General features: G+C 40.6%; 1 protein-coding gene across 2 annotated transcripts in view; it reads left to right on the top strand.

The window, feature by feature from the left end:
• Positions 1 to 8,971, top strand: part of Fer (FER tyrosine kinase) — a 323,903-nt gene that overhangs the window by 9,727 nt on the left and 305,205 nt on the right. The window contains exon 2 of one of the 2 annotated variants that reach the window (XM_005361336.2): positions 1,621 to 1,765. The exons of the other annotated variant lie outside the window; for it this stretch is intronic. The gene's annotated coding sequence lies outside the window, so the exon portion shown is untranslated. The remainder of the gene's footprint in view (positions 1 to 1,620; positions 1,766 to 8,971) is intronic. 2 annotated transcript variants of the gene reach the window in all.

Genomic DNA, 8,971 nt, shown 5'->3' with positions numbered 1-8,971 from the left:
CACACACATGTGGGGTGGGGATGAGGAGAAGAGAGAGAGGACAGAGGATTATAATCCAGGGTTAGAAACAGAAGGTTTTTATGAGGCAGAAGAGAAGAAAGTTACAAGGTTGTAGAGCACGTAATACGGTCCTTGTATTCGTACAGATGTTTGCGTGGATTCAGGCCGTTATTGCTCAAAGATGTCATATTAAAAACGCGTTTGTATTGTAATGCACAGATTTGTTCTTTCCTTGTCCTTATTCCTCCAAAATACTGTATATTGTGTACCGACTGATACATAACATTTATACTGTAATATGTATTAGTAACCTAGAGAGGGCTTAACGTACTTAGGATGATGTGGGCACTTTTTATGCAATACTGTGCCACATCTGTTTTATTTTTACTTAAAACTGTTGTCATGTGTACATGTGGTGGGGTGCATATGGAGGTCAGAGGACAACTTTGAGGAGTTGGTTTGAGGCAAGGTCTCTTTTGTTCTGCCAAGCTGTGTTGGGTTCTCCAGACTCTCTCACTTGTTTGTAGTCTGCTGTCTGCCTCCCATTCTATCTCTCTGGAGGTGTCCTGGCAGTACGGACTCAGTAGGCTGGCATGTTAGCGTGGGTTTTTTTGGTGGAACCCACTCCCCTGCTCTGTGCTGTTTTATATAAAGGACCTGAGCATCTGCAGGGGTCCCAGGACTAATCCATGTGAATTCAAAGGGATCACTGTAACTGGACATCAGTGATAAAGGAAAGACCACAACCAAGAGGCCTCTTAGTTTCCAAGAATTGAGATAAAACCTGCCAAATCAATGAATATGTTCTAAAGCATTTGAGACAGAAAATATGTCTTTGTTGGGAAAGTTTTCATTAACCCTTTGTCATCTTTTGCATACCTAATTACTACTTCTGACTGTGGCTTTTCACTCCAGTTTTTTGTAGTTAAAATATGGTTTTATCATTTTGCCCTTTCTCTTTCATCCCTCCAACCTTTCCTTAGCCTCCCCTTACTCCCTCTCAAATTCATGACCTGTTTTCTTTGATTATATTTGGTCAAATTTGATTAAATAGTGTGCATGTGTGTGTGTGTGTGTGCACCTGTGTGCACATGCACAAATATATAAACACAAACACAACCTGTTGGGTCTGTTTACTGTTACATGTATGTACATGATTTCTGGGCTGACCACTTGGTGTTGGATAATAAATTAGGGAGCTCTTACTAAGGAAGACTCTTTCTCGGTAGGTGTTACTTGCACGTAGTTCTTTGTCTAGGGGTGGGGCTCACCACATGTAGCATTTTTAAATAAGGGTAGTACCTCACTGTTTCTGCTGTGCTTCCAGCTTGAAGTTAGTTTTATGCTTTGAAAATGGAGAAAACCAAAAACAGGCTCTTCAGAGCTAGGACTAGGTGGGTTGCGTGTCAAAGAAAGGGGTAAGCATCTGGGCAACTGTGGAAGGAGAGAAAAGGGAGAAAGCGGTGGGCAGGCAAGTTAGGTCCATGAGGTTGTCTTATGTGGTGAAGGGGAAAAAGTGGCCATTAGATTCTAATAAGAACCTCACTGCACTTCACATGTACGTATTTATCTCTCTCCTCTGTGATGAGTACTTCTGACTCCTTACCTTTCTTCTTACAGCCCAGTTCTTTTGGCTAGACCTATGGTCACTCCCGTGAGACTTCACTGCACACTTTCTCAAGTGTCTTCTTCATCCTTAATGTGTAATTCCTCACCATGGACCTGCTCCTTTAGCTAAGACATGGCCATCAATGGTAGTAGTAAGGTAGGATTACTTTACTGTTCTTAGTAAATTGCTAATGACTTTGATTTTTGGTTTGGCCTCTGAACCTGTCTGTAATAGTTTTGTGTTAACATTTTAGTGCTCTTTATATTAGATTATTATACTTCAGAAGGCTACTACCATTTCATATGTAATTTATTTTTGCTTGTCATTTTGCATGTGGCACTTGTGATCAGATTAGTTTTTTCAACTAATACTTTTGATTGGCAGAATCTCAATATCCATATTGCTTTTTCAGCCTGTGTGCCTATCAGTCCTATATTTTCAAATGCCTGACACCAAACTCAGCATGCTTTACTTTTATATTGATTTTATTGAACCATATATTTTTTCTTTGCTCCCCTCCCTGCCTCTCCCCTCCTCTTTAACCCTCTACCATGGTCCCCATGCTCCCCATGCTCCCAATTTACTCAGGAAATCTTGTCTTTTTCTCCTTCTCCTGTAGATTAGATCCACGTATGTCTCTCTTAGGGTCCTCATTGTTGTCTAGGTTCTCTGGGATTGTGATTTGTAGGTTGGTTTTCTTTGCTTTATGTTTAAAAACCACTTATGAGTGAGTACATGTGATAATTGTCTTTCTGTGTCTGGGTTACCTGGCTCAATATGATGTTTTCTGGCTCCATCCATTTGCCTGCAAAATTCAAGCTGTCGCTATTTTTTTCTGCTGTGTAGTACTCCATTGTGTAAATGTACCATGGTTTCCTTATCCATTCTTTGGTTGAGGGGCATTTAGGTTGTTTCCAGGATCTAGCTATGACAAACAATGCTGCTATCTATGAACATAGTTGAGCACATGTCCTTGTGGCATGATTGAGCATTCTTTGGATATATACTCAAAAGTGGTATTACTGGGTCTTGAGGTATCACCTTGGAGGTTGAATGCCAATGTAGATTTTTGTTTGTTTGAGAGCCAAAGAGATTTATTTATAATTATTATTTTTTGATATTATACTGTAATTATATCATTTCCCCTTCCCTTTCCTTCTTCTAAGCCCTCCCATATGTCACTCCTTGCTCTCTTTTAAATTCATGGCCTCTTTTTCAATAGATTGTCATTTCATACATGTATATGCATATATATTATTAAATACATAAATATAACCTGTGCAGGCCGTATAACATTATTTATATGTATGTTTTTAGGGCTGATCATTTGGTATTGGATATAGCCAATTAGTGTGCTCTTCTCTGGTGGAAGACTAATCTTCTGCTTTCTGCATTCTTTGGTTGCTCGTAGTTCCCTTGTGTAGGGTTGAGGCCTTGTGGGCTTTCTTTCATCCACTTTGGCATGTCTGTTGTTGTCCTTGTTCAGCTCATATTTAGGCAGTCATGTTGGTGAGACTTTACGGGTGTCCCTTCTGCTGTTTCTAGGAGGCACAGTCTCACAGCAAACTCCCTCACCCTCTGACTCTTACGGTTTTTCTGTTCCGTTTGCACAATGTGCCCAGAGCCTTAGATGTGGGAATGTTTTATAGCTGTATCCACTGGGACTGGGCTCTATGACTGCATTTTGACTTGTTGTTTTCTGTAATGGTCTCCATCAGTTGTAAAGAGAAGTTTCCTTGTTGAGGGGCTAAGACTACACTTGTCAATGGGTATAGCACAATATTTAGAATGTAGTCAGGGGTTGTGGTGGTTCAGTAAAGTGGCAGTTATAGGTCAAACTGACTTCACTAGCCGTGGGTAGTTGCTAGGTTTCTAGTACCAGGTACAATTTCCCTCTTGTTGAGCAGATTCTGAGTCTAATTAGAGAGCTGCTGGTTATTGCCAAGGTATGTGTGACTCTACTCTACCCCTAGAGTTAGTATGCCATACTTGTTGTTGTTATGATTAATAGACACCATACCTGGGTAGTATGGTTGGTAGCTTTCCTTCTTGGAAGCATGCATGGTGCCTTCTGGTACCATAAAAACTAGACCTCAGGGAGAAGGTTTGCAGGTCAATTCCAGCTGGGACTCTGGGGTCTCTGTTTGAAGTATGTGATGTCTTCAGCAATAGGGACTTACCTTCTACATCTGGGGGGCAACCATGGACAATAGCAATAGCCTTTAATGTTTTAGGAGTTTCTTAGACAGTCCTGACCAACAGCTCAAAAGAGGACGTTGCATACCTGTTATTGAGGTTTTGACTTTGGCTCTTGGAGGGAGCATTGTTAGCCCAGATGTCAACATTTCATCTAAACTATATATGCATATTTATATACAGAAATATGTATACACACATACATACACACACGTCTTATTTAGGTGAATCATTAGTAGTGTGTTTCTGATGTTCAGACAGTCTTACTGTTTTACTGCCCTCTCCTACTTTTGTATTTACCTATTTCTCTCCTTCCTCCCTCCCTAGTTAGAACCTCCTGTTTTTCCTGTTTTCAACAACAGATCACTTTGTACATTGCTACTTTCTCCTCTTTTGTGTCCCCACCCAGCAGTGGTCCCCTTTTACCTTACTGGTTTCTGCTTTTACTTTAAGGTACATAACTCACATATGAAAATTTGGAACCTCAGATGTGACATTTGTCTTTCTGGGCCTGGTTTGCCTCACTCATTATGATCTTTTCCTGTAGGAAGTCCATGGAAAATATAGGTTAATAGATAATCATCTATAATAGTCAAATTTGTAGTCATGTTATTTAGATTTTCTAGATGTACAGAGAAGTATTTCAAATGGATAGGGATTCTTCAAATCTTTCAGAGTCCTTCAGAATATGGCATTTAAAATGTTTAAAAATTTGGACTTTTTCCGGGCGGTGGTGGCGCATGCCTTTAATTCCAGCACTTGGGAGGCAGAGGCAGGTGGATCTCTGTGAGTTCGAGGCCAGCCTGGTCTACAAGAGCTAGTTCCAGGACAGGAACCAAAAGCTACAGAGAAACCCTGTCTCGAAAAATAAAAAAAAAAATTAAAAATTTGGACTTTTCATGACAATGAGACACATCTACTCCTGGCAGCGCCAATCTACTTCAAGAGAAAGATGGACATCAAAGGGGCTCCTTATGGAGTTGGTCAGCCCATTTGGGCAAGAAACTGCTTTTGCCTGGACTGTTGCATAAACTGACATACAGGACCTACAGAGCAATGACTCCTTCGGGAGTTCTGCTTCATGAAAGAATCTGCCATATGTTCTGCAGGACACAGAAGAAGTGACTGAAAATTGCCAGTATAGACGGAACTGTCTTTGAAATTTCCTGCTTTATGGAAAAGTATGCTAGATACTATGGGCCTGTAGGCTGAAGATGGATGCCCCAATGGTACAAAAGAACTTTGGGTGACTGTTCAGGCAGCGAGATGTCTCTGTCAATTCTAGAGTTTTGGAAGTTGTTTATAATGTACTTCCTGTTTACTTAGGTAACATTATATCCTTCTAAAGTCTTTGATAGAGTTGAAGAATAGATAGATAGTTATAGTTTTCCTTAGTTATGATAAAGGATGAAGTAAATAAAAATATTTTAACTGTAATTCTTGCTTGGTACCTGTTTTGTTATATGTAATTTTACTATGTTAAAATTAAAGCTTTCTTTTTTATTTAAACAAAAAAGGGGAAATGATGTGGGAGTCCCCTCTATGTTCTGTAGTTATCATTAATGAATTAAAAAACTGCTTTGGTCTGTTGATAGGGCAGAACTTAGGTAATCAGGGAAGACAAAGCTAAATTTTGGGAAAAAAAAAGCAGAGTCAGGGAGAGTCACTACAGAGCCACCACCAGAGTAAGACATGCTAAATCTTTGCTGGTAAGCCACTGTCATGTGTCGATATACAGATTAATATAAATGGGTTAAACTAAGATGTCAGATTTAGCCAATAAGAAATTAGAGCTAATGGACCAAACAGTGTTTTAATTAATATAGTTTCTGTGTTGTTATTTTGGGGCTAAGTGGCCAGGAGCAAATGAGGGGCTTCCTGTTACACATGATTTTATTTTTCTTTTCAGCTGAATAGTATTATATTTTATACATACATATATATATATTAAAAATTTAATTACATTTGCCCACAAAATGATTAAAATCTCACACTTTTTCCAGGTTTTTTTTTTAAAAACATATCATTCTTTGACAACTCCTTATATGCACTTCACGTATTGGTCATTTTTACATTCTTTCTCTCATCCTCTCTCATACTCATCACTTCCCGACAAGTACTCCTCCCACTTTCAGAACTCTGCTTCTGTGACCTTCTGAGTTTAGGCAGTATTTCTTGCACTGGTTAGGATGTATTTTCTGGAGTTTTGGCAACTGCACATGGATGTACTATGGAAGAAAATGGTACTCTCTCCCAGGAACCCTTGACTGCCTCACAAGTCCCTCCACTGTCTATGGTGGGTTGTTGACTGCCTCATCTTGTACAGGTCTTCTGTAGATAATCACAGGTACTGTGAGATCTTCAGTGCCACAGCTGTGTCACATCCAGAGGACAGCTTTTCCTGCACTCCCCCCACTGTCCAGCCTCTACATTCAGACCAACACAGGGAATTTTGGAGGACTTTTGTGTCCATCCAAACCACAGCAGTGTTGTGTGACGTTCTGTATTCAGGCCACACCAATTATCCTTGTGAAGTTTTCTCTGGAGTTTTATTAATGCAGGATTCAGTCAGGTTTCATGCATTCCATTTGGTTCTTATGATTCTTTGTTCTCCTCTGTTAAATAGTCCCCCACTTTGCTATTTGCCTCTTTGTTGTTGATGATCTGGTTTTTCACTTAAGGGTTAGTTAGAGTTTGAAGACACAAATTTACTTGATGGCTGTTTTGGGAATTATTTAAGAATGTTATCTACCTAAAACTTTGCAATTTGCCTTTTGCTTCTAATTCTCTGAGGTTGTAGGAGATAAAAGAGTCCGAGTATTTTTTCTTTTCAAAATATCATTCAAATTTTAAGCATATATTAGCTGAGTTACGTTTTTCATTTGGTTGTATCAAGTTGAGAAAAGAAAGCTAGGAGATTTATATTTGACTTACTGCGCTAGCTTTTGAAATTAAATGAGAAGTCTGCTTAAGGCCCTCATTATTCATCCTCCACCTTTTAACTGTTGCCTAAGCTTCTGTCTAGTAATGTGTGTCTAGAAACCGACTATCATGAGGCAGTGGTAGCTTAAGCATATGTCTCTGACAAAGGCGCACCATTTGGAGTATAAAGCAGATTGAAATGTAAATCTCATATAGGCAAGTCAGTAGACACAACCAGAGCGTGGCGCACTTTGACAAGATTTATGTATTTTTTTCTCCCTGGCTGGAGCCGTCACCTAGGGAACACTCCTTTACTAGATTTGGGATTTCACAGATTTTTATTGATCTTTCTTAAACTTGGTGGGAGGCATTTACAGACGACTTTGAAGCAGCATTCCATACCCTTTTTGTTTGGTTTGGGTTTGAGAAAGGGTCTCATGTGCCTTTAGCTGCCCTTGAGTTTGCTATATAGCCAAGGCTGACCTTCAATGTCTGCTCCTCCTGCCTCTGCCTCCCAAGTGCTAGGATTACATGTTTGTGCGATTGTACCAGGTTTATAAAATCCTGGAGATTGAACTTGGGGCTTTGTGCTTGCTGAACAAGCCCTTTAGCCACTGAACCACGTCCCTAGCTCTTAGGTAGAACTTTTCAAAGATGGGGAAAAACATGTTCGATTGAGAAGAAAGGGAATTTGAGCAAGGAGAGGGGCTGCTCTGTATAACTTTAAAAGTCTGTGAAGTGTTTCCCTGTTTTGCTCCACCCAGTTTGAACAAAACAAGAAAAGAACCCTTTCTAGGCAGTAATAGCTGATGCTAAAATGAATTGATGATCATGGAATAAAGGAGTCTTGAAATGGTTACATTTGAATCTAGAAGCATTTTATTGTTCCTTTGGGTCTCACCAGTTACAATGTCTTTTTCTGCTAGGGTTGGGAACCACTTGTCAACCAGAGGACTAGCTTAAGTAGAAAAGGGCTCTGAAACTGGAACCTGCGGAGAAAGGGGAGCCACTTCATCCTATTTAGATACGGATAGAGGAGCCACGTAAAGAATGCTTGTTGGTTAATTCTGGTGCTATGCCCTCTATTTGAGTTGTCAAAGACTGATTCTTAGTTCAAAGAAAGGAGACAAGGGCAGAAAATTAAAGATATTAGCGTCCAATTTTAGCTGGAATTGAGATTTACATGTCATGTATAAGTGCTTGTAAGTGGCCCTGTTAAATTTCTCACATTTGTGAGGAAGGAGCTCCAGGACTTGATACTTTTGACTTGGAGTCATATATCTGAAAGATACAGGTCTCTGGTCTATTGATCTTCCACTGCTCCAGCCCAGGCATTCAGGGTTATCAAACTTCTTACAACTTAACCAGGAGCACACCCAAAAGTTGTAGCCATTGAAGCACGTAAGATAGATTCTGCCTGTCCTTATGTGGGGCTGGCAGGTAGGTCAGATTTTAGGCCAGGCTTGCTTACTGATCACTGAACAAGAACCCCCAGCTAAAGCTGAGAGTGTTGTGTGACACTGTTCCTGGGGAGACATGAACGTATATCTGCTCACCCCAGACAGGGAACCAGTAACTGACCAAAGTATGAATACCACCAAAGTCCACTTTGTCAGCCACTGTGTTTTATTGGAGTCGCTTACCAGAGCAGAAATGACTCAGAATCAGCTGCATCACCAAAAGCTCACACCAGCATGGGTGACATCATCCCAGCATTACCCCAGCATGGGTGACATGACCCCAGCATGGGTGATATCTCATGAAAGCTGGAACCTGGAGTGCACTGCACAACCGTAGGCAGTGTCCGTTCCAGGGAGCTCAGTTTGATCCCCTTCAGGGCATCTGGTCTGGTCTGTGCTTCTCCTAGGTTGTCTTGTCTGAACCTTTTCTAGGCACATCAGCTTGTCTCAGAGTGTCTCTCAGCAGCCCTTACTGCCCATATATGTTCAGTGAGTGGGCCTCGTGACTCTGATTAGTTTCAGGTACTTTCTGAATCCTGTGAGTTGTCTACTTTGTGAATTTAATGAGTGTTCTTGCAGAGCGGGATGTTTCACCTTCCTTTAGAACACCTATGTCTTTGGAACGTCCTTGTAGGATGGAATATTTCACCCTCCTTTACAGCTTCCTGTGTCTTCATGGCCTTCCTTCTAGGATGGAGGAGGGCTTTATGTCAGGAAGTTGCCATGCAGCAGAGTTTGCTGAATACTGAGTTCTATTGTTTTTTTCACTGGCACTGTGGGTACA

Source organism: Microtus ochrogaster, linkage group LG4, assembly GCF_000317375.1.
Source record: "Microtus ochrogaster isolate Prairie Vole_2 linkage group LG4, MicOch1.0, whole genome shotgun sequence".
Classification (NCBI taxonomy): domain Eukaryota; kingdom Metazoa; phylum Chordata; class Mammalia; order Rodentia; family Cricetidae; genus Microtus; species Microtus ochrogaster.
Note: the sequence above shows the minus strand (reverse complement) of the source record. Positions and strands in the feature narration are given on the sequence as shown.